The sequence below is a fragment of the Canis lupus genome, chromosome X (genome assembly GCF_048164855.1).
Source record: "Canis lupus baileyi chromosome X, mCanLup2.hap1, whole genome shotgun sequence".
NCBI lineage: Eukaryota > Metazoa > Chordata > Mammalia > Carnivora > Canidae > Canis > Canis lupus.
The window spans coordinates 70,157,287-70,184,643 of NC_132876.1; the positions used below are offsets into that span (position 1 = coordinate 70,157,287).

General features: G+C 36.2%; 1 protein-coding gene across 6 annotated transcripts in view; it reads right to left on the reverse strand.

Moving 5' to 3' along the window:
* The window catches only part of EDA (ectodysplasin A), a 435,371-nt gene that overhangs the window by 88,353 nt on the left and 319,661 nt on the right, over positions 1-27,357 (reverse strand). The gene's annotated exons all lie outside the window — the stretch shown is intronic.

Here is a 27,357-nt window from a genome sequence, read left to right on the forward strand (position 1 = left end):
TCACATATCTAATCCTCACAGTAACCTAGTGAAGTAGGTATTGCCATTAATGCTATTTTATAGCAAATGAGGCTGAGAGACTAATTACCATGTTCAAAGTTTCATAACAAGAACATAGTAGATCTGCAACTTGAACCCAGGTCCCTAAATGAGAAAACAATCCTACCCCAGTGATTTACAACTAATGTATTGAAGTGTGTTGCAGGAATTGTTGCTATTAAAGTACTTAAGATATTGGGGGATCCCTGGGTGGCTCAGCAGTTTAGCGCCAGCCTTCCACCCAGGGTGTGATCCTGGAGTCCCAGGATCGAGTCCCATGCCAGGCTCCTTGCATGGAGCCTGCTTCTCCCTCTGCCTCATTCTCTCTCTCTCCCTCTCTCTCTCTCTCTCTCTGTCTGTCTCTCATGAATGAATAAATAAAATCTTTTAAAAAAAAGTACTTAAGATACTTAAATGGATTCCATGGTGTTTCTATAATAGTGTCACTCTCATTTGTATTCTGATAGGTTTTCTTTTTTAGAAAAACTTCATTAGTTTAATTGATCTTTTCTATTTTTTAAAAGATTTTATTTACTTATTCATGAGACACACAGAGAGAGAGAGAGAGAGGCAGAGACATAGGCAGAGGGAGAAGCAGGCTCCATGTAGGGAGCCTGATGTGGGACTTGATCCGGGGACTCCAGGATCACACCCTGAGCCAAAGGCAGGCACTAAACCGCTAAGCCACCCAGGCATCCCCTGATAGGTTTTCTTGAGCAAAAAAGAAATAGGCCTGGTTATAGCCAGCATACTAAAAAAATGCCCAGAACTCCATGGACCCCAGGGAAGAAGTCCCGCATGTGAATGCGGTCCAAGCTGTGAATTATGGCAACAAAAGGTCAAGATCTGCCATACTATACCACAGCAGTCAGAGAAGTAATGAAATCTGGGGAATGAAGGGTGCAATAATAAATATATAATGATAAATGACAATGTAATTTTTATTTCTTTGTTTAAATGTGAGAATGGAACATTACATGTAGTATACACAACTGCACTTTGAAGAAGCCATTTGTGGACAGCATGGTTACTGTGGTACAGGAATAGAACTAGAAGGGACCTGTAGGTTGATCCTTCATCAACTAATAATTTACAATGTCTGTGGCTTCATAGACATCTCCACTGTCTACTGCCTGTATCTTAAGGTCTTTCAAATACAATTAACCTTTGAACAACATGGGGTTTTGGGGTGACCTCCTGCACAGTTGAAAATCTGTGTAAAACTTATGACTCCTTCAAAACTTATCTACTAGTAGCATACTGTTGACCAGAAGCCTTACTGATAATATAAACAGTAGATTAACACATATTTTGTGTATGTATTATATACTAAATTCTTATAATAAAGTAGGCTAGAGAAAACAAAATGTTATTAAGAAAACTATAAGGAAGAGAAAATACATTTACAGTGTTGTACTGTGTTTAATCAAAGAAAATGTGCATATAAGTGGACCCATGCAGTTCAAACCCATGTTATTTAAGGGTCAACTGTATAGCTTTCTTTTATATTATATTATATTAATTATATTATATCAATATGGACCTGTGGCATGTTTTCTTTCAATCTTTAAACATCATTAACGATTTGACTGTTTGTTTATCCTGTGCTAGTTGCCACACTGAGTTAGAAGGGATCACTAACCTCTTGTGGCTTATTATCGAGCTGAGAAGATGAGAGAAGTACATGAAAGTAATCTAGAAAATGTAAATATCTTAAACATGTACATGGGAGAATATAAACTAGGAAGATGGGCTATCTGGAGAGAAATTCATTAAGGTCTCTTAAAGGCTATGAAACTTCAGAGCTGGATTCTAAAAAGATGGATAAGAAAAGATGGAGGAGAGGTGACTAATAGAGTAAAAGCAAGAGGCTGTACCTAGCAAAGTTTGGTGAAAAAAGTAAGACCATTTATTTTTCTGCTATGGTTGCCATCTCATGGAAATGTTATATGATATGTTAAGAATAAGTAGAACTTGTTTTTCTTATTATCCCTTATTGCTTTGAAATCTCCAAACCAATTACCTCTTATAAAACACTTTTTTTCTGTGTTCAACTTTTATGAGAAATAATACTTCACATTTGTACATCACTATATAGTTTACATAGCATTTGCATCTCCATCATTTTTTGACCCTTACACAATCCCATGAAATGACATGGATGCTGACTTGCCTCAAATTAGAGGACCAGTAAGTGGGAACCACTATGTCCAGCTCACAACTTCAACTCAGATTTGATTCAGTTCAATCTTCAGCATCCACACGTATAGTTTTGACCAACAACTGATATTTACAAGTGATATGCTTAAGATCCTATAAGATGCTGATGTATCTCTTGCATCAGGAATTATTAAATTATGTCATGGGTCATTTTTATGTTAAGCATGTTTGGTTATTCACATTTTTTAAAACTCATGTCAAATATTTTAGAATTTATTCTAGTAGAGTTGGTTAAATACTAAAAATCAGATGTTTTAAAAAGTCAGATTTATATATAGTTACAATGCTATATAGTTTCCACCTAGTAGCTTTATGCATAGTTAACACCTCACTTACTTGGCACCATAGAAGTGGGTGTACCGAAATGAGTTTTCTGGATAACTAAAACTTACTTTAAGCCAGCAAACTCTGAAATCCAACAGAAATCTTTCTAAAACATTTTGAGACTTCTTTGTTTGTCACATCAGATATAGTTATCTGTTGAGGACTAAGGATCACTATGAGAATTCCCTACTGGACCATATAATGAGGCGCTCAGTGTCTACTAAGGCATACAGCAAAGTTTGAACTCCTACATGAATGGTCCATATGACTCCATTTTTCTAGTTCTGTTTTTAGAAATTTTCTGTTCTTTACATTGCTAACTGTGCCTTCTTAGAATATCAATTTTTTCACATATAGTAGACCCCTTCTCTCATTTTAATTGGTTGCCAGACAATTAAGCTCATTATATCAGTAAGCAACCTTTATTTTATATACAACACTAAAAAAAGATGCTTAATAAGTTGGTACTACTTTCTTACAGGTATAGAGTGAGAGGCCTCATTGGCATGAGATTTTGTTTGCAGATCATAGGGCTTTCATCCTACCTCCTTTTGGGTGTCCACGCTGTGTTCTGGATGTTTTAAGTTGCTAAAAAAAAACCTTTGAATAATCAGGGTATACTGAGAATATATTTTATTTATAAAACTCATATTCTATATATTTCTGCAAATGGACAAAATCAGATGTAACAAACTATCGATAGTAATAGCAGTTTGTGGTATTCAATTTTTATTCTTTAATTCTCAATTCATTGGTGGGAGAAGAAAAAGAACTCTTAAGACAAGCCTTATTAAATTAAAAACTCCACCTTGATCTTTAATAGAACTTTATATTTTCTAAGTGCTTTAGTATATATTATCTCCTTTGATCATCACAATCCTATGAGATAAGCTGAATAGCTTCTTTTCTCAACTATAAAAATGGCTAAGAGACTGTAATGTTTGAAAAAAGCATTCTCACTTATTTTATTTATAACCTGAGAAGTAGATGGATTAGTACTACTCTCATTTTACAGTTGATACTGATAATTACCAATTACTGAGCACCTGTTATGTGCCAGCATTGCATTAGGAATTTTATATTACCTTTAATTTCTTATGATAGTTTATCAAAGAGAGTATCGTTATTGTTTTCATATAATGAGAAAACTTATGTTAAGAGAGGCTACATGATTTGACCAAGGTCATAAAGCTAAAAGTAGTGAGCTAGGATTCAAAATTAGATCTCAGTGATTTAAAAAAAAAATTATTTATTTATTTATTTATTTATTTATTTATTTATTTATTTATTTATTTTAGAGAGAGACAGAGTGGGAGTAGGGGCAGAGGGAAAGGGAGGGAGAGAAGAAGATTCCCTACTGAGCATAGAACCTGATGTGGTGCTTGTATCTGAAGACTCTGAGATCATGACCTGAGCTGAAATCAAAAGTCAGATGCTTAACCAACAGCCACCCAGGTGCCCCAGGTCTCTGTGATTTAAAATTTGACATCAGGTCCATGTCCATGTGGTTTTAAATTTCTATGCTTTTTCTTTACCTCAATCTGAGAGAGAAATCAAGGGTCAGAAAGATTGCTTGTTAATATCAACCGAGTTTTTCTTTTTTGTAGGTGTATTTTATCCATGCACTGGGAGCTTTACTACACTAAACTTGGGCTTTATTTCTGATAGCTTCTGGATTTTGCATACTATGCTAGGGGATGGGAAAACAGATTAGATTAAAAATGTTGAACTGAAACTTTAAAACAACCTCTGAGTTAAAATATTTGTACCACAAATATACCCTTCTCCTTTAAATAGGTTACAGTGTAAATTTCTGTTTATAAAAAGCTTTGGAGATAACTTGTAAAGATCATGCATTATACAAACCAATGACTTTGTGACTCATGCAAAAGGTTTGTTTTTTTCTTTTGAACAAAACAGAGATTTAAATGTGCAACCTGAAATGTAAAATTTCATTTTTGAAAGCATGCAAATGATACTTTAAAATTTGATCATTTCAATGTAGTTTGTTTTTTTAAAAACATGAAATACATCTGAAACTTGAGAAAATCAAATTGCTGTATTTACAATAACTGAATTCTCTCAGGAGATACTGTGAAGCTATCATGAGAAACACATTCTTTTCCCATTTCCTTTTTAAGAAATCATATTTCTAAATAGATTAGGATCAAAACATAGTGAACTACCAAGTCAATCTTCCCGCTCTACTGGCACAATGTAAGATAATGATGCACTGAATTTAATCGATAAAGATGACACTGCTAACTTTCTGGCAGCAGTCCAGGCCCATGAGTTGTTTTGCTATAGGGAAAAGAGATCTGCACAAAGCCACCTTCTATCTAGTACACCATTTGACAATTAGCATAGATTGGTTAGAACCCTTGCCTGGAGTATATAAAACCTAAGTAGGTTAGACACTCAAGAACTGACCTAAAGCACCACAAAACTAGATTAATTAAAGGCTCTGTATATGGGACACAGTACTAAAATGCAGCCAAGACTCATAAGTCTGGGGGATCCCTGGGTGGCGCAGCGGTTTGGCGCCTGCCTTTGGCCCAGGGTGTGATCCTGGAGACCCGGGATCGAATCCCATGTCGGGCTCCCGGCATGGAGCCTGCTTCTCCCTCTGCCTGTGTCTCTGCCTCTCTCTCTCTCTCTCTCTCTGTGTGACTATCATAAATAAATAAAAATTAAAAAAAAAAGACTCATAAGTCTGTAGCAAAGCATCCTTGGTGCCTAATTATTTCAAAAATAGCTCTGTCTGCATTTCTGAACATGTTAATGCCATAGGATCTATGTCTTCTAAGTCAGCTTGGAGTCCTAAACAAGAAAGAAAGTAGGATCAATCAATGACTCTAAATTATATTGACCTTCTAAATATATTTTGCTACCTTGTACCAGAGAGATTTGTAAGTAGAATATCAGGGAAATTAAAACTGCTACCAAAGATAAAAACCACTACACATGGCTTATATATCTTGTATTTAGTAAAAAGGAAGAGTTGTGTTGGCCTTGCTAATATTTCTTTCTCAAGTGTATGGAGGGTAGAAGAGAGATACAGTGAGGTAGAGAGGGTAGCCAAGATAATTTGGGATTAAAATGCCATATATCAAATGCCTGCGTGGGCATTTGAAAATTTCTCAGGTATTCTGGGCTCTTGTCGCATTTATTCTGCCCAATGATTGTGGCTTCCCTCAGTCCTTCTTCTAAGCTCCTATGTTACATATCAGGTTTTTCTTTTTAAGCCATAAGGAAAGCCAACATACCTAGAGGACTTGGTTAGCCTTTGCACTTGATGTTACCTTAGTCAGAAATACACTTTCTACTTCTTTTCATTAAAGTCCTATTCATCCTCCAAAATCTGTATGTTAGTAAATTGAACACCAATAAAAAAAAAAATAAATAAAATGAATAAAAAAAAAAAACCAAAATCTAATTCAAATGTCCCCTTATCCATTCATGTATGCATGTCTAATATGTGCCAGCCATTATGCACTTCTCCTTGGAGATGTATTTAATGTATTTGGTCATTCTGTGCCCCCTCCTCTATGCTTCCACTGGAATCTTATAACTCCATATAAGTACTTATCAACTCTGGGAATTATTTATAAGATTCTCTCTTTTATGAAAACCATGGCCTTCCAGAACTAAGGAACTTCATCTTACTCATTTTTGTATCCCCGTGTGTAGCATAGTGTCTTGCACATAGTAGATGGTTAGTAAATCTCCAGCTATTACTCTGTCCCCCACCCTTTCATTTATATTGCTATTTTATACTTATTCATATCAATTGACTCTTAATATTTCTGTTCCTATTACTCTACTAAAACTGCTCTCACCAATGTTGCCAACAATATCCTTCTTACTGATTTTAGTAGATGGGTGAGACACACTCTTTCCATTGGTTTTGCTAAGTTGGATAATTCTAAGCTAGAGCTGCGAGTAGCTATTTTTGCCACTTTATAGGGAAGAATCTGCCTGAAGTATGAGGCCAATACAAAGGAAAGCAGAGCTGAGTGAGTCCTGATGACATCATTTGAACTCCAAGGTTCAGCCATATCTTAAGCCAGCCTCATGAAGGACTTTACAATTAAATGAGCCAATAAACTCCATGCCCTCTTCTTTTTTTAAGATTTTATTTATTTATTCATGAGAGACACAGGCAGAGGGAGAAGCAGGCTCCCTGCAGGGAGACTGATGTGGGACTCAATCCCAGGACCCTGGGATCATGACCTGAGCCAAAGGCAAACGCTCAACCACTGAGCCATCCAGGTGCCCCCACATGCCCTCCCTCTTCTTTAAATAAAAATCTTAATCCAGGTTAGGCCAGCTATTGGTCACTGCAACTGAGAAAGTCCTAACCTAGTGAACGATCTCCATATCTATATTTCCAGCCCAGATATTTTTCCTGACTTCAGATGCATATCCCCAACTGCTTACAAGTTTTCTCCTCTTGAATTTCCCACAGGTACCTGAAACTCAAAACCTGTTTAAAACCACACATCATCCTTTTCTGAGCATTATCTCTGTGAATAGTATAGCACTTTGCCAGAAACCTGAGTGGCTTCCTTGACTCCTCTTTTACTCTGTTCAATCAAATGACCAAGTCCTAATATTTTTTCTACCCACTAAATAAATCTGTCTACTTCTGTTTCCATTGATGCTACTCTAATTATGCCATTTCTTATGTATATCATTGCATCACCCTCCTAACTGCCTTCTTTGTCTCCCTTATGCCCCTTCTAGTCCATTTTTCTATTTTTCTTCATTATATTTTTAATAAATTACAGTAACATATACTTATTGTAGCAACTCAAACAATACAGAATGATATAAATAACCACTTAAGAATTACCCCTTTCCCATCCAACCTCTTTCCAGCTGATATAATCAATAAATCATTTTGGTGCTTCTGCTTTTCACATCTGTTTCTATGTTTATATCCATATATCTATATCTATTAAACATTTTTAGGGGGTTAAAATCTTTCTCTTTTTGAAAGATATTTATTTACTTATTTATTTATTTATTTATTTATTTATTTATTTATTTGAGAGAGAGACAGAGACAGAGACAGAGAGAGACAGAGAAGGGGAAGAGGGAGAGGGTGAGAGAGAATCCCAAGCAGACTCTGCCCTGAGTGCAGAGCACAATGTGGGGCTTGACCTTAGGACCCTGAGATCATGACCTGAGACAAAATCAAGTAGGATGCTTAACTGACTGAACTACACAGGCCCCCCAAAATCTTTCTCTTTTTAAAATAGATATGTGATTATATTTTACACATTACTCTGAAACTTAATTTTTATTACCTAGCAAAGGAACGTGGCTATTCTTTCAGTCTATATATGAAATTGCAACATATTCATTTTTTAGCTCCGCATCATTCAATAGTATGGCTATGTCATAATTTATTCAACCATTTCCCTATTTATAGATATGAGGGTTATCCCTCTTTTTGCCATGAAGGTAGTTCTATAGTAAATATCCTTGTATATATGACCTATGTATTGGTATTCTTATTTCTGTATGATAGATTCCCCAAGGTGTAAATGCTAGATTATAAAGGTATTCTAATGTTTAATTTGACTGGCGAGGTATATTACTATCCAAAATGGGTGTAATAATTTATATTTCCAAATATGATATACTACATTAACAGAATGAAGGATAAAAATCATGTGATCATCTCAATAGATTCAGAAAAACATTTGGCAAAATACAACATTCTTTTATGATAAAACTCTTAACAAATTATGTATAGAAGGAATGTATTTCAATATAAGAATGGTTATATATGACAAACCCACAGCTAACATCATGCTTAACAGTGCAAACCTGAAAACTTTCCCTCTAAGATCAGGAAAAAGATGAGGATACCCATTCTTGCCACTTCTTTCAACATAGTACTTGAAATCCTTTAACCAGAGCAATCAGACAAGAAAAAGAAATAAAAGGCATCCAAATTAGAAAGGAAAAAGTAAAATTGTGTCTGCTGATGATAAAAACCTATAAATAAAAAACTCTAGACTCCACCAAAAAAATTGTTAGATATAATACATAAATTCAGTAAAGTTGCAGGAGACAAAATGAACATTTGAAAATCAGCTGTGTTTCTATATACTATTACATCACTTACTATACTGTGCTGAGACTATCCAACTGTGAGATTGATGAGGGTAGGGTCTTATCTTGTTCAACTCTGTGTCCCTAGTGGTCCAAACAGAGATCAATAAACATTTATTCAACAGCTAGTTGGTACTTAATGAACATTTGAATGAATGGATGAATGAAAAAAAGGAAGCCTTTGTAGCTCTCCACATGTAAGAAAAGAGTCCCTACAGGTTCAGGAGTAGAATCTAGAATAAGTCAGGGTTGCACAAGTAATTCACTACAGATCCAACAGGAGCCATCTGCCTACATATCTACATCTGACTGTGACATTTCAAGGAGCCATACAAAAGGGAGCTGACAGTTTACCACTTGGCCAACGGGTTAACCTTCTTAGAGCCTTCACACTTCTTAAAATCATATGCATGTTCTTAATCTTTACTGAGCCTTTTTATGGAAGTTAATGAAAAGGCTTATTTGACCATCTAAACTGAAACCCTGAGTATTTAATCATGCAGACATCATTTAATTGGTTAAAACTACCCTAGGTATTATAATTATATTATAGAAATCAGGAATAGTTAGGAGATAATTATAAAAGAATTAGAAGGAAACAATTAGATCATCTATTCTAGTAGTTCAACATCTTTTTCTTACTTTAATATATCTGAGGGCTATGATATAAACTCATCAGTAAGAGTACTATTTCACTATAGGGTTCTTAATGGGGCAGAGTGATCAGAATTTTCAAGGGTATGTATACCTTGAAAAAAACCTCCTTAGATGATTTTCAATCAGGCATGTTCACATTTTACCTTACATGATTCTGTATTGCTTATGTTTGTTATAATGAGTATGTATTATTTTTAAAATTTAAAAATTCCACAAATATTTTCAAGCAGCCTAATCTTCAACTAATTTTTACACCCAGTTCACTTTAGGACTTAGGGTACTGAGGACAGGAATTTGGTAGCTTTACTAACTGCAGAGCCTGGTACTATGTCTTATAAGTAGTTAGCATTCTAAAAATGTTTGTTAACCAAGTATCAGTGGTAAAAGCTTGTTGAGATCATCTAATGCAGAGCTAATTCATCAATAAAAAATCAACCTTTAAAGGGCATTTTGGAGTATGAGCAAGCTAAGACATTTTAGCTTACTTAATGTCTTACTTGATATAAAGCCATTTTTCAGAGGGTTCTGCTGTGGGCATTTATGCTGTTGGCTTCCATGACCAGTAGACAACCTTGGGGATTCTACATCTGAAATCAACAATCCTTTTCAATTCTACACACATGGTAAACTCTCAAAAGCTTTAATTTAGTCTTGTCAACAAACCCCTGTAAGCTCTCAAAATGATTTTCATATTTCTTGTTTGATAATAGCACAGTGATGCCTCACTGAAAAGCAATTAGTGTAAGAGCAATACTAGAATGAGGGCACATTAATTCTAGCTAACATTTGTATAGGTAGAAATTCTGTTTCTTTGAAGCTATAGCTTTTCATGTGTATCTGTATCAATTTAATGGTAGCTATGCCCTACTTCATTATTGTTTTTACGAAACAAAGGAGAAAAGATATACTACGATCTTGTTTCTCTGCTTTACTCTTTCATAATAGCAAAAAGGAATACTTTTTTGATCTATCCAAAAGTAAACTACAAAGAAGAGATACTAACAAAAAGGAACACCTATACAGCCAGGCAGATAGTAAGAGAGTGACACAGAACTGTACAGATGTGATTGTTTGTTGTTATGAGGTAGGCCATGGTTTAAGGCTTAGAGTCTTCTTTTTTTTTTAAATGTGAGTTAGCTTTTTAAAAAAATTTTATTTATTTATTCATGAAAGATACAGAATGAGAGAGGCAGAGACATAGGCAGAGGGAGAAGCAGGCTCCATGCAGGGAGCCAACGTGGGACTCAATCCTGGGACTCCAGGATCAGGCCCTGGGCTGAAGGTGGTGCTAAACCCACTGAGCCACTCAGGGATCCCTAGAGTCTTCTTCTAATGGGCTTGGATACTATCAGTGAGCAAAAAAAAAAAAAAAAAGACAATCTGGTTGAAAGAGAGTATCTTTGCAAAAATTATAATGGACCATCTATAAATTAATGAATATGAGTACCTAAAATGCCTGGGAGATCATGCTATTGCATCTGTTTTCTAGAGAGAATATAGTAATAGCAGTTAATAATTTCTGAAACAGGGGCACCTGGGTTGAGCATCTGCCTTTGGCTCAGGTCAAGGTCCCAGGGTCCTGGGATGGAGTCTCATATCAGGCTCCCCTGCTTCTCCCTCTGTCTATGTCTCTGTCTCCCTCTCTCTGATTTTCATGAATAAATAAATAAAATCTTTAAAAAGTAATAATTTCTGAAACATTTTTGTGTACATTTACACTTTTGATCATTACAGCAACAGCATGAGGTGAACAAGGCTAATTTCCCCCATTTTAAAGCTAAGGAAACGGAAGCTCAGAAGGACATAGGTCCTCCAAGGTCACATGGCTGCTTTGGTGGTAATGACATCAGGATTGGGATCCAGAAGTAGTGAATCAGTGTAGTATCTTATCTATGACACCATGCTGCACTTTAATTTTTATTCTTTTACAAGGACAGAAATATGAGAGGCGGGCAGGTTTGGAGAGTTATTAATATTCTGATTGATTCCTGAAAATGATCCTACAGGAAGAGAACAGATGATTTCACAATATTTATAAAATATAGAAAACACCTCCATGGGAATTCTGAGTTCATATTATCTGATTCTAAGACCTCATGACAGTCTGAATGTATTTTACATTTCATTCCAACTAAAAAATAAAGGTCTACAGATTTCTGGAGAACCCTGCAAAAGATGACCAAGCAGGTTACCTAGAGCTATTATTACTATTGTTACTTCAGAAACATAAGAATGGGTCACAGCAGGAAATCCTGGCATAGATTTCCAGAATTGTTGTGACTCACAATACCTGCAATGAAGGGATCATGCTTTCCTCACAGAACAACACAGCTAAAAGATCTCATAAAATTAGCAAAATTAACTGAAAACCTGTATCAGATGCTTCTGGCCAACTCAAAACCAGAATAGTTAATTTAAGATGTAGTAAAGAAAAAGATATCACTCATTTTCTGAGAGTTGAAGATATATAGCACCAAGATTTATGCTGGGGAACTAACCCTGTGTTTGGAACTCCTGCTTCCTATTCAAACACCTTCATTTATAGAGTAATGCAAATGAGAAACTGAGATGAATATGAGAATTTCTTGAATGGTGGGTCAGAAAGATTGGATATGCCTGGATACCTCATACCAATGACATTTTTAAAGGCAAGGTATATACCATGCCTATATTATGCCTCTAATTAACTAGTTTAGTGGTTCAGTGAAAACAAGGAAAAAGACTTCTGTAGCTTGATTCATTCTTGGTGACCTTATGCAGGCTCCTGAGGATCACTACATCCCTTTCTTCTCTCTAATGTGAATGAACTATATGTCAAATATTTTTCTACTGCAGGGATTAGTGAAGATCATGAAGCTTAATTTGTATAGTTCCTAAATAGAAAATCCAGATTCCTTCCCTTCCCCCCCTTTTTTTCAGTCATTCATTTAACAAATTTTTCAGTGTCTTCTATGTACTAGTCCTGTGTAAGGTAAACTCCAGGACCTGCTTTCATCACTCTACCTTTGCTTCATTTTTACCTATTGTCTATAAATGTATCTGCTCCCTCATTAAAGTATAAGCTCCCTCATTAAAGTATAAGCTTTTCAGAGAGTCTTACTTATTTTCATACTTTTCTGTTAGTGCCTAGAGGCTTGTTAAATAATAATAACATAAAATTTTGGGAACTGAAGACAAATTATAGTAACAGATCCAAAAATTTACAAAGGAACTAGAATGAATTTTCCTGCTCTTTTAAAACATCCCTATTTTTGACCTTTGAAAAATGTTTTCTTCCTAAAATCTCTGTCATGTTCTTAAATGTTCAAAGTAAATGACTTTTTCTTTGACATTTATGCAAACATGAGCTGGACAGTTAAAATTTTATCATAATATATCAGTAACTTCTGGATTTCAAATCAACATTTGCTAGTTTTTTTTTATTAACACAACCACTCTGATTGACTTACACCATCCTACCTCTTCCTCTGTCCAGATCATTTATAAATATAGTTTTTCAAAGAGAAGTTATCTAATTTTGTAAAACCATCAGCTTATTGTCTTGAGACATGGTGATATACACTGTAGACTTACATTTCCAGCTGCCTCCTTAACATATATACTTGGTTATATAATAGAAACCTCAAACACAGCATGCCTAGCTCAATTATCTTTTAGTTTCAAGTTTTTTTTAAAATTTTTAAATTTATTTTATTTTATTTTTTTAGTTTCAAGTTTTTATTTAAATTCCAGTTAGTGGGTCATCTGGGTGGTTCAGAGGTTGAGTGTCTGCCTTTGGCTCAGGTTGTGATCCCAGGGTCCTGGAATCGAGTCCCACATCAGGCTCCCTGCAGGAAGTCTGCTTCTCCCTCTGCCTATGTCTCTGCCTCTCTCTCTCTGATTTTCATGAATAAATAAATAAAATCTTTAAAAATTAAATTCCAGTTAGTTAACGTACAGTGTAATATTAGTTTCAGATGTAGAATTTAGAGATTCATCACTTACATACAACATCCAGTGCTCATCACAAGCACCCTCCTTAATACCCATCACCCATTTAACCCATCCCACCACCTACCTCCCCTCCAGCAATCCTGTTTGTTCTATTAATTAATAATCAGTTATCTAATTAGCTTCTCCCTTCCCTGCCATGTATATCTGTTTCATTTATTAAATTCCACAGATGAGTGAAAATCATGTGGTATTTATAGTTCTCTGATGGACTTATTTCACTTAGCATAATGTATTTCACTTAGCTTCATTTATGTCATTGCAAATGTCAAGATTTCATTCATTTTTATGACTAATATTCCATCACACACACACCCCACAGCTTCTTTAACCATTCATCAGTTGATGGACATTTGGGCTCTTTTCATAATTTGGCTACTTTTGATATGCTGCTATAAACATCATGGTGCATGTATCCCTTGGAATCAGTATCTTTGTATCCTTATGTAAATAAATACCTAGTAGTGCAATAGCTGGGTTGCAGGGTGGCTCTATTTTTAACTTTTTCAGGAACCTTCATACTGTTTTCCAGAGTGGCTGCACCAGTTTGCATTCCCACCAACACTAAGAGAGTTCCCCTTTCTCTGTATCCTTGCCAACACTTGTTCTTTCCTGTGTTAATTTTAGCCATTCTGACAGGTGTGGGTCTTAATTTGTATTTTCCTGATGATGAGTGATGTTGAACATCTTTTCATACGTTTGTTAGCTATCTGTATGTCTTCTTTGGAATAATGTCTATTCATATCTTCTGCCCATTTCTTAACTGTATTATTCGTTTTTGGGTGTTGAGTTTAATAATTTCTTTATAGATTTTGGATACTAACACTTTATCAGATATGTTATTTGCAATTACCTTTTCCTATTATGTAGGTTACCTTTCAGTTTTGTTGATAGTGCAGAAGCTTTCTATTTTGATGAAGTCCCAATAGTTTATTTTTGCTTTTGGTTCCCTTGCTTCCAGAGGATGTCTCTAGGGAGAAGGTGTTACGGTTGATGTTTTGCAGATACGTTCATAAGGGATATTGGCCTGTATTTCTCACTTTTAGTGGAGTCTTTGTATGGTTTTAGAATCAGGGTAATGCTGGTCTCATAGAGTGAGTCTGGAAGTTTTCATTCCATTTCTATTTTTTGGAATACTCTGAGAAGAATAGGTATTGACTGTACTCTAAATGTTTGGTCAAATTCCCTGTGTAACCACCTGGCCCTGGGCTTTTGTTTCTTGGCAGTTTAAAAAAATATTTTATTTATTTATTTGAGAGAGAGAGAGAGAGACAGACAGACAGACAGAGAGCGAGCACAAATAGGGGGAGCAGCAGGTAGAAGGAGAGGGAGAAGCAGGGAACCTGATGTGGGGCTTGATCCCAGGACACTGGGATCATGACCTGAGCTGAAGGCAGACACTTAACTGACTGAGCCCCCAAGTGTCCCTCTTGGCAGTTTTTTGATTACTGATTCAATTTAATTGCTCATTATTGGTCTATTCAAGTTTTCTATTTCTTCCTGTTTCACTTTTGGAAGTTTCTGTGTTTCTAGGAATTTATCCACTTCTTCAGGTTATCCAATTTGTTAGCATATAGTTTTTCATAATATTCTCTTATAATTGTTTGTATTTCTGTGGTGTTGGTTGTGATTTCTCCTCTCTCATTCATGATTTTATTTATTTGTAACCTTTCTCTTTTATTTTTGATAAGTCTGGCTAGTGCTTTATAAATTTTATTAAGTTTTTTCAACAAGCCACCTACTGGTTTCATTGATCTGCTCTACTGTTTATTCTTTTGTTTGTTTCTATATCATTTATATCTGCTCTAATCTTTATTATTTTCCTTCTTCTGCTGGCTTGAGGTTTCATTTGTTGTCCCTTTCTATCTCTGTTAGGTGTAAGATTAGGTTGTGTATTTGAGATTTTTCTTGCTTTTTGAAGTAGGCCTGCATTCCTATATACTTCCCTCTTATGACCACTTTTGCTGCATTCCAAAGGTTTTGGACCATCATGTTTTCATTTTTCATTTGTTTCCATGTATTTTTATTTCTTCTTTAATTTATTGGTTGACATATTCATTTTTAGTAGGATGTTCTTTAGTCTTCATGTATTTGTGGTCTTTCCAATTTTTTTTCCCTGCTATTGACTTCAAGTGTCATAGTGTTGTGGTCTGAAAATATGTATGTAATGATCTCAATCTTTTTGTACTTGTTGAGGCCTGATTTCTGACCCAGTATATGATCTCTTCTGGAGAATGTACCATGTGTGCCTGAAAAGAATGTGTACTCTGATGCTTTATGATGGAATTTTCTGAATATATCTGTTAAGTCCATCTGGTCCAGTGTGCCATTCAAAGCCATTTTTTCCTTGTTGATTTGCTGTTTAGATGATCTGTTCATTGCTATAAGTGGGGTATGAAAATCCTCTACTATTATGTATTATTATTAATGAGTCTGTTATAGTTTTATGTGTTTAGCTGCTCCCAAGTTGGGGGCATAAATATTTACAGTTGTTAGATTTTCTTGTTGGACAGACCTCTTTATTAAGATATAGTGCCCTTTTCATCTCTTGTGACAGACTTTATTTTATTTTTTAAAGATTTTATTTTTAAGTAATCTCTATATCCAATGTGGGGCTCAAGCTTACAACCCTGAGATGAAGACCTGCATGCTCAACTGACTGAAGTACTCCTTTTTGGTTTAAAATATATTTTGTCTGATATAAATATTGCTATTCTGGCTTTCTTTTGATGTCCATTAGCATAATAAATGTTTCTCCATCCCTTAATTTTCAATCTGCGTGCATCTCTTTAGGTCTAAAATGATTTCCTTGCAGGAAGCATATAGATGGGTCTTGGTTGTTTTAATCCAGTCTGATACCCTTTTGTTTTTTGATTGGAGCATTTAGTCCATTTAGACTCACAATAATTATTGATAGATATGAATTTACTGCCAGTTTATTACATGTTTTGTCATTGTTTCTGGAGATTTTCTCTGTTCCTTTCTAGTCTTTGTTGTGCTTGGTCTTTCTTTCCTACTCAAAGAATTCCCTTTAGAATTTCTTGGAGGGCTGGTTTAGTCATCATAAACTCCTTTAGTTTTTGTTTGTCTTGGAAACTCTTTATCTCTCCTTCTATTCTGAATGATAGACTTGTCGGATAAAATATTCTTGGCTGCAGATTTTTCCAATTCAACACTTTGAATATATCATGCCATGCTTCTCTAGCCTGCCAGGTTTCTGTGGAGAGATCTGCTAACCTTATTTGTTTTACCTTATAAGTTAAGGACTTCTTTGTTCTTACTACTTTTAGGACTTTTTTCTTTATCTTTATATTTTCCAAATTTAACTAACATATGTCTTAGTGTTGGCCTGGTTTCATTGATTTTGATGGGAGTTCTCTGTGCCTCCTTGATTTGGAGGTCTGTTTCCTTCCCCAGATGAGGGAAGTTTTCAGCTATAATTTTCTCAAATAAACCTGTTCCCTTTTCCCTCTCTTCTTTTGGGACACCAATGATACAAACATTATGCTTTACAGAGTCACTGTGTTCACAAAGTCTACATTTGTGATCTAGTATTTTTCTTTCCCTTTTCTTTTCAGCTTCATCCATTTCCATAATTTTACCTTATTTTTTAAAGGATTTTATTTACATATTTTAAAAAATTTATTATTTATTCATGAGAGACACAGAAGAGAGAGAGAGAGGCAGATACACAGACAGAGGGAGAAGCAGGCTCCTCACAGGGAGCCCAATGTGGGACTCAATCCCAGTTCCCAGGATCACTACCTGAGCCAAAGGCAGGCACCCAACCACTGAGCCACCCAGGCGTCCCGAGAGAGAGAATCTTAAGTAGGCTCCACACTCTGGAGCCCATTGTGGGCATCAATCTCATGACCCTGAGATCATGACCTGAGCTGAAAGCATGAGTCAAATGCTTAACTCACTGAGCTACCCAGGTGCCCCATAATTTTATCTTATAACTTATTCATTCCTCAGGTTCTTCCATCCTTGTGGTCATTACATCCAGCTGGTTTTGGATTTTGGTTATTGCATTTTTCATTTTGGCCTAATTTTTAGGTCTTTTATCTCTGTAGTAAGGGACACCCTGATGTTTTCTATGCTTTTCTCAAGCCCAGTTTGTATCCTTATGATTGTTGCTTTGAATTCTGGATCAGGCATATTACTTTTATCTGTTTTGATTAGATCTGTGGCCATAACCTTTTCTTGTTCTTTCTTTTGTGGTGAACTTCTCCATCTTGGCATTTTGTCTAAGTGTCTATCTTCTTGCATGTGTTAGAAAATCCTGTTATGTTTCCTGCTCCTGAGAGAAATGGCTTTATAAAGAAGATATCATATATTGTACAGGGCCTGGTGCTTCAGTAAGTATCTATGGTGTACTCTGGAGTATGTAGTCTGCTGCTGTGTTTTGGCTGTCCTTCCCTTCAGATAAGTTCTCTGCAGTGTTTCTCCTTGCCTTCAGTAGAAAGTGTTTGGACCTTGGCCAGAGTGTGGCAAGTTTTAACTAGGTATACTCTGGTCTGCTTGTTAAAAGAGACATGATGCTATTTCCACTAGAGCTGAAGCTTTGTACAACTCTGGTCCCTATAGGTGGTGTGTGCATGGAGATGGTTGTGCTAATTATCTGGGGGAGAGGCCTGCTGTGCAGGTTCTCAGGCACAGCTGTCCCAGAAAACAGCACCAGCAGGGCACAGCGGGGCAAGGCTTGGTGAAAGCAGTTTAGCCTACCAGTGTTAGTTAGCAATGTGCTGCTTACTGGAGTTAGTCAATGTTGAATGGTGGAGGAAAGAAATGGGGCCAGCCAGCTCCCCAGTCTCCAGAGAGGGGAGTTTGCACCCATTGCCATCTGGGAAGCACTCCCAGAAGAGCAAAGAAACTTCTCTTCTGTGTCTCAGGTATCCCTCAGATCACTGCCTTCACCCTATCTGTGTCCACACTGCCTGTGTGCCCAGCAGCACAGTACACCTTGGGCTCTATCCCAGGCAGGGTGTTTGAGTTTTAAAACTCTAAACTGTAGGGACCTGGCATGGCAGGGGCCTGTACTGGTCCTCTGTGGGAGGGTCTTGCTGTAGTGGGACTAGTGCAGGTTTATCCCAGAAGGGCAGAGACATGGAGTTTGGAGTAAAGTACAGCAAAGAGACATGGAGTTTGGAGTAAAGTGCAGCAAAAAGCTACCATCCAGGTTAGCTGTCCTCAGCAGGTGTCTCTGTACCTATGCTGAGAGGTAGTGGAGGGAAATGGTACCTGCTAATTCTTTTGTTCCTGGAGAAGCAATGCCACCTCTCCCAGAAGCACTCTAATATGGGGAAACTGTATCCCAGTGCATCTGAGGGGATCCTCAGATTGTGCCCTATGCCCCCAGGCTATCTGTTCTCCTCCATAGGAACACTAGAGCATCCTCAGGGCTCCACAGAAGCCAGGCTGTGGACCTCCTAAAACTCCTGTCTTTGAGCACCACTAGTTGTAAAAACTCACGAAAATCAGCCCCACATTTTCCCAGTCAATGACTTTGGGGAAGTGTTTTCCTTGTCCAATCCTCTGTGTGTTCCTCTCTTTCTCACCTCTCTCCATGACCAGGGCTCCCTTCCCTCTACAGCATCTGCAATCTTTTTCTCTCCCAAACCACATCTCTGCATGTCCTACCTTCCATGATGTGGCCTCTTTCTCCCTCTATTTGTGCAGTTTGTTCTGTCAGTTCTCAGATTGACTTCTTGGGTATTCAGAATCATTTGATATTTATTTAGTTGTGTTTGAGGGATGAGGCAAGACTAGGATCCTCCTAATACTCTATCTTCTGAATTCTTTTTTTTTGAATTCAAGTATAATGAACATATAGAGTTATAATAATGTCAGGTGTACAATATAATGTTTCAACAATTCTGTACATTTCTTAGTATTCATCAAGATAAGTGTGTTCTTGGAGACAGGATGATAATGTTGAAGTAGGAGAATCTAGGCTCACCCTGTCTCATGAATACAACTGGATAATTACCAAATCATCCAAAATACCCCAGAAATCAACCTGAAGACTGACAGAACAAACTCCACAACTAAAGAGAGATAAGAGGTCACATAAAAAAATTTAGGAAGTGGGCAGCCCAGGTGGCTCAGCGGTTTAGTGCTGCCTTCAGCCCGGGGTGTGATCCTGGAGACCCGGGATTGAGTCCCGCATCAGGCTCTCTGCATGGAACCTGTTTCTCCCTCTGCCTGTGTCTCTGCCTCATTAATAAATAAATAAATCTTTAAAAAAAAATTAGGAAGTGCAGAGATCTGGTTTAGGAGAGAAACGGACCCTGGCTGCTGTAGAGGGCAGGGAGCCATGGTTGTGCAGAAGGGTGAGAGAGAGAGGAACATACAGAGGAATGAACAAAAAGAATCTTTCCCTAAAGCAACTGGCTTAGAAAACAAGAAGAGTTGAATTTTGCGAGTTCTTACAATCAGTTGGGCTTAAACCCTGGAGGTTTAAAGGTAAGTAGGCTTGACTGGGAGGGCACTGTGAAGCTCTTCAGGAAAGGCAGACAAACAACTCATGGGCATACAGCATTGAAAGAGTGATCTGAAGAGTACCTAGGACACAGTGGGGAAATTATTTGCTCTTTTCAGACTCTAAGAGGCAGCATTCATGGAGATACAACTCCAGATACAAAGGAGCTGGCCAGAACCATTTCCCTCCTCCACTCTTTAGTATAAACACAGAACCACCTGTGGGAAGCAGCACAGTGTAGACACTGGCTGCGTACCTTGCTTATATTAAGCCTCACACCCCTGTGCTACAGTGGAACTGCCCTTTTCAGTCATACTTACCTCTGTCCCCATGTGGCAAGCTTTACCCCCAGAAGACCAGCATAAACCCCAGGTCATACCACATATCCCCACCAGAGTTTTTCAGGGCCCTAATTCTGGTGAAGGTGGCAAAAGGTCTTATTTCAGAAGCAAACCAAAGGAGACCTAATTAAAACTCACATATTCAGGCCAAGGACCAAACATTGCCCACAGCACACAAGGAAAGCTTCTGCAGATTATTGGTCTAAAGGATGGAGCAGCCGGAGCAGCAGAGCACACACAGCACACACTGGGGACATTCCCTTAAGTGCCAAGCCAAGGACACTACATGACCTGTTCTTCATAAGAAGATTACTTTTTAGGAGGCAGAGGTATAACTGTTTTTTCTAAAACACAGGAACATGCAGAGATGTAGAAAAAAATGAGAAAACAGAGGAATTCATCCCAAATGAAAGCATAAGATAAAGCCATGGCGAGAGATCTAAGCAAAACAGATATAAGTAACATACCTGATGGAGAATTTAAAGCAATGATCATAAGGATACTCACTGGGCTTGACAAAAGAACTGAAGACATCAGTGAGACCCTTACCACAGAGATAAGAGAATTTAAAAAGAATCAATGAAGAGTACAATAAACAAGATTAGAACCATGCTTGATGCAATGAATAGCAGGCTACAAGAAGCAGAAAGATGAATTAATGACCTAGAAGACAAAGTAGTGGAGTCAATGAAGCTGAAAAATGAGAATAGACTCAGAAAACTCAGTGACTCCATCAAATGTAATAACATACGTATTACCAGAGTCCTAGATGCAGGAGAGAAAGGGGGGCAGAAAATTTATTTGAAGAATTAATAGCTGAAAACATCCCTAATCTTGGGAAGGAAACAGACATCCAGATCCCAGAGGCACAGAGAACTTCTATCAAAATTAACAAAAGCAGACCCATGCCAGACATAATAATTTTTGCAAAATATAGTGTTAAAGAAGAAAATTTTAAAGCAGCAAGACAAAATAAGTAAGTGACTTACAAGGGAAAACCCATAAGGCTAGCAGATTTTTCAACAGAAATTTTGCAAGTCAGAAGAGAGTAGCATGATTTATTCAAAGTTTTGAATGGGACAACCTGTAGTGAAGAATACTCTATCTAGCAAGGCTATCATTCAGACAGAAACTGAGTTTGTGACCACTAAACCAGCCCTGTAAGAAATATTAAAAGGGACTCTGAGTGGAAAGAAGAGACCAAAAGTGAGAGTATAAAGGTAGGGAATAAGAAAGTAGTAAAATGAATATTTCTGTAAAAATCAATTAAGGAGCTCACACACAGAAGAGGACATAAAATATAAGAACATATATCTAAAATGTGCAGATGAGAGGAGAAAAGAATTGGCTCAAACATAAATGATAATCAACTTAATATACACTGCTGTATGCAGAACAGGTTACATATAAACCTAATGGAAACCATATACCAAAACCACCAATAAACTTGCCAGGAATAAAGACAAAGAAATCTAAATATATCACAAAAGAAAATCAGCGAATCATGAAAGAAAAAGACAAGAAAGGATCAGAGAAAATCTCCCCAAACAACAAAACAAGTAATAAAATGGCAATAAATACATATATATCAATAATTACTGTGAATGTAAATGTACTAAATGCTCCAATCAAAAGACATAGGGTGTCAAAATGGATAAGAAAACAAGTTCCATCCATGTGCTACCTATAAGAGACTCACTATAGATCTAAAGACACCTGCAGATTGAAAGTGAGAGGATGGAGAAACATCTATCATGCAAATGAATGTAAAAAAAAAAAGCCAGAGTAGCAATACTTATATTGCACAAACTGACTTTCAAACAAAGACTGTAACAAGAGACAAAGAAGGGAAGTATATAATAACAAGGGTGACAATCCAACAAGAAGATGCCAATTCTAAATATTTATTTGCCCAACGTGGGAGCACCCAAATACATAAAACAAAAACAAACATAAAGGAACTAAACTGATAATGTTGTAATGATAGTAGGGGACTTTAACACACTACTTACATGAATGGACAGACTATCTAAACAGAAGAAAATCAAGGAAAAAATGGCTTTGAACGACACACTGGACCAGATGGACTTAACAGATACAGTCAGAACATTCCATCCTAAAACAGCATAATACAATTCTTTTCAAGTGTACATGGAACAGTCTCCAGAATAGATCACATATTGGGGCACAAAACAGGCCTCAACAAATTTAAGAATGGAATTATACCATGCACATTTTCTGACCACAACACTACTAAACTAGAAATCAACCAGAAATAAAATCTGGAAAGACCACAAATACATTGAGGTTATATAACATGCTACTAAACAACACACGGGTTAATCAGAAACTAAAGAAGATATAAAAAAAATACACAAGAACACTACAATCTAAAACATTTGTGATGCAGCAAAAGTGGCTCTAAGAGGGAAGTTCATAACAATACAGGCCAACCTTAAGGAGCAAGAAAAATCTCAAACAATCTTACACCTAAAGGAGCTAGAAAAAGAAGAACACATAAAATCTAAAACCAGCAGAATGAAGGAAATAATAATGATTGGAGAAGAAATGAATGATGTAGAAACTAAAGAATAATTGAACAGATAAAATGAAATGGGAAGTTGGTTTTTTGAAAAGATCAACATAATTGATAAAGCTCTAGCCAGTTATTTAAAAGAAAAGAAAAGGACTAAAATAAATAAAATCACAAATGAGAGAGGAGAAATAATAACCAACACAACCAACACCACAGACAAACAATTCTAAGAGAATATTAAAAACTATATGTCCCAAAATGGGACAACCTTGAAAAAATGGATAAATTCCTAGAAACATATAAATTACCAAAACTGAAACAGTAAAAAATAGAAAATTTGAACAGACTAATCACCAGTAACAAAAATGAATCAGTAGTCAAAATATTCCCAAGAGATGGCTTCACGGGCATATTCTATCAAATATTAGAAGAAGAATTAATACTTATCCCTCTTAAACTATTCCAAAAAATAGAAAAGGAAGGAAAACTTTAAAATTCATTCTATGGGGCAAGCATTATCCTGATACCAAAACCAGATAAAGACCTCACTTAAAAAAAAAAAAGAAATACAGGGCAATATTCCTGATAAACATAGATAACAAAAATCATCAGGAAATACTGGCTACCAAATCCAAAAATACAGTAAAAAAATCATTCTCCAAAATCAAGTGGGCTTTGTTTTTTCCGGGTTGCAAAGGTATTTCAATGTTTGTGAATCAATCAAATTGATATATCATGTTAGTAAAGAAAGGAGAAGAGCCATGTAATTCTTTCAATAGAGGCAGAGAAAGATATTGGCAAAGTTATAATATCCATTCATGATAAAAATCCTCAACAAAGTAGTTTTAGAGGGAATATACCTCAACATAATAAACGCTGTATATGAAAAACCTATCCTTAATGGAGCATTATCCTTAATGGAGAAAAACTGAAAGCTTTTTTTCCTAAGTTCGGGAAAAAAAAGATTAGGATATCCACTCTCACCACCTTTAGTGAGCATAGTACTGGAAGTCCCAGCTACAGCAATCAGACAACAAAAACAAATAAAAGCCATCCAAGTCAGGAAGGAAGAAATAAAACTTTCACTATTTGCAGAGGACATGATACTCTATACAGAAAACCTGAAAGAGTTCACCAAAAAACTAGAACTAATCAACAAACTCAGTAACACAGGATACAAAATCAATGTATAGAAATTGGTTGTATTTCTATACACCAATGATGAAGCACCAGAAAGAGAAATTAAGAAAACAATTCATTTATTATTGCACCCAAAATAATAAGATACCTAGGAATAAACCTAATGATAGAGGTGAAAGACCTGTACTCTGAAAAGTATAAAACACTGATAAAAGATACTGAAGATGAGATGAATGCTCATGGATTGGAAGAACAAATAGTGTTAAAATGTCTATTGTACCCAAGGCAATCTACAGATTTAATGTAATCCCCATCAAAATACCACCAGCATTTTTCACAGAGCTAGAGGAAACAATCCTAAAATTTGAATGGAACCACAAAAACTCAAATAGACAAAACAATCTTGAAAAAGACAAAGCAAAGCTGGAGGCATCACAATTCTGGAGTTCAAGTTATAAGACAAAGCTGTAGTGATCAAAACAGGATGGTAGTGGTACAAAAATAGATACATAGATCAGTAGAGCAGAACTGAATATCCAGAAAGGAACCCAAAACTCTATGGTCAATTAATCTTCAACAAAGCAGGAAAGAATATCCAATGGGAAAAAGAACATCACTTAAAAAATAGTGTTAGGACAACTGAACAGCAACATACAAAGGAGAGAAACTGGACCACTTTCTTACACTGTACACAAAAATAAACTCAAAATTGATGAAAGACCTAAATGTAAAAAAAAAAAAAAAAAAAAAAAAAAGAAAAGAAAGACCTAAATGTGAGTCATGAAACCATGAAAATCCTAGAAAGAGAACATAGGCAGTAACTTTTTGACATTAGCCATAGCAACTTTTTTCTAGATAGGTCTGAGGCAAAGGTAACAAAAGCAAAAATAAACCATTGAGACTGTATCAAAACAGATAGCTTCTGCACAGCAAAGGAAACAATCATCAAAACTAAAAGGCAGGGATCCCTGGGTGGCGCAGCGGTTTAGCGCCTGCCTTTGGCCCAGGGCGTGATCCTGGAGACCCGGGACCGAATCCCACGTCGGGCTCCCAGTGCATGGAGCCTGCTTCTCCTTCTGCCCGTGTCTCTGCCTCTCTCTCTCTCTCTCTCTCTCTCTGTGACTATCATAAATAAATAAAAATTAAAAAAAAAAAACTTAAAAAAAAAAAAAACTAAAAGGCAACCTGTGTAATGGGAGAAGGTATTTGCAAATGACATATCTGATAAAGCGTTAGTATTCAAGATATATAAACAACTTATAAAACACAACACCCAAAAAACAAGTAATCCAATAAAAATGGGCAGAAGATATGAACATTTTTCCAGAGAAGACATACAGATGGCCAACTGAAAGTTGCTCAACATCACTGATCAGGGAAATTTTTTTAAAAAATATTTATTTATTATTTATGATAGACATATATATAGAGAGAGGCAGAGTCACAGGAGGAGGGAGAAGCAGGCTCCATGCCAGGAGCCTGATGCGGGACTCGATTCTGGGACTCCAGGATCGCACCCTGGGCCAAAAGCAGGCGCTAAACCACTGAGCCACCCAGGGACGCCCCCATCAGGGAAATTAAAATAAAAACTGTAAGGTATACCACCTCACGCTTGTCAGAATAGCTAAAAACAACACAAAAAAATAACAGGTGTTGGGACGCCTGGGTGGCTCAGTGGTTGAGCGTCTGCCTTTCGCTTAGGGCATGATCCCGGGGTCAGAGGATCGAGTCCCACATCGGGCTCTCTGTGTGGAGCCTGCTTCTCCCTCTGCCTGTGTCTCTGTCTCTCTCTCTCTGTGTTTCTCATGAATAAATAAATTTTAAAAATCTTTTAAAAAAAAATAACAGGTGTTGGTAAGGATGTGGAGAAAGGGGAATGCTCTTGCACTTTTGGTGGGAATGCAAACTGATGCAGCCACTCTGGGAAATAGTATGGAGATTCCTCCTCAAAAAAGTACAAATAGAACTAACCTATGACCCAGCAATCCCACTTCTAGGTATTTGCTCAAAGAATACAAAAATCCTAATCCAAAGGAATACATGTACCCCAGTATTCATAGCAGCATTATGTACAATAGCCAAATTATGGAAATTGCCCAAGTGTCCATCGACTGATGAATGGATAAAGAAGATAGGTGATACTGGGTCCTATATTTAACTGAGGAAATCACTGAATTCTACCTCGGAAATTTATAATACACTACATGTTAATTAATTGAACTTAAACAAAAATTTTAAAATTACTCAAAAAAAGAAGATAGGTTATAAATAGGTGATAGGGATTTTACTAAATTGTACACCTGAAACTAATGTTACACTGTATGTTAACTGGAATTTAAATAAAAACTTTTAAAAAAGTGTGCTCTTAATCCTCTGTCTGTTTCACCCATCCCTCCTGTGCCAACCACCAATTTGTTCTCTATATTTAAGCATCTGTTTTTGTCTTTTCTTTGTACAGTTTTTGTTTCTTAAATTCCACATATGAATAAAATCACATAGTATTTGTATTTCTCTGATTTATTTCACTTAGTATTATATCCTCTAGATCCATCCATGTTGTTACAAATGGCAAGATTTTATTCTTTTTGTGGCTGAGTAATATTCCACTGTATGTATGTGTGTGTGTGTGTGTGTGTGTGTGTGTGTATATATATATATATATATATATATATATATATCACATCTTTTTTATCTATTCATCTATTGATGGACACCTTGGGCTGCTTCCATAATTTGGCTATTATACGTAATGCTGCAATAAACACAGGGGTGCAAATATCTTCTTGAATTAGTGTTTCAATTGATTTGGGTAAATATCCAGCAATGGAATTACTGGATCATATTGTAATTCTTTTTTAAATTTTTTGAAGAATCTCCATAGTATTTTCCACAATCGTATCAATTTGCATTCCCTTCAACAGCACAGAAAATTTCCTTTTTCTCCATATTCTTGCCAACACTTGTTATTTTTTTTTATTTTTTATTTTAGCTATTCTGACAAGTATAAAATGATACTTATGTAGTTTTAATTTGCAATACCCTGATGATTAATGATGTTGAACATCTTTTCATTTGTGTTGGCCATCTGTATGTCTTCTTTGAAAAATATTTATTCACCATCTCTGTTCATTTAAAATTGTTCATTTAAAATTTTTTGGTGTTGAGTTGTATAAGGTCTTCATATATTTAAGATATTAACCCTTTACTGGAAATATTGTTTGCAAATATCTACTCTCATTCACTAAATTGCCTTTTTGTTTTGTTGATAGTTTCCTTCACTATGCAAAAGATTTTATTTTTTTTCTAGTTCTTAATTTCTTAATACTTTAATTTAGCTTTTGTTTCCCTTGTCAGAGGACACATATCTAGAAAATGTTTCTATGGTCAATTTCAAAGAAATTATTAAAATTATGCTTTATTCTAGGAATTTTCTAATTTCAGGTCTCATATTTAGATATTTAAACCACTTTCAGCTTATTTTTGTGTATGGTGTAGGACAGTGG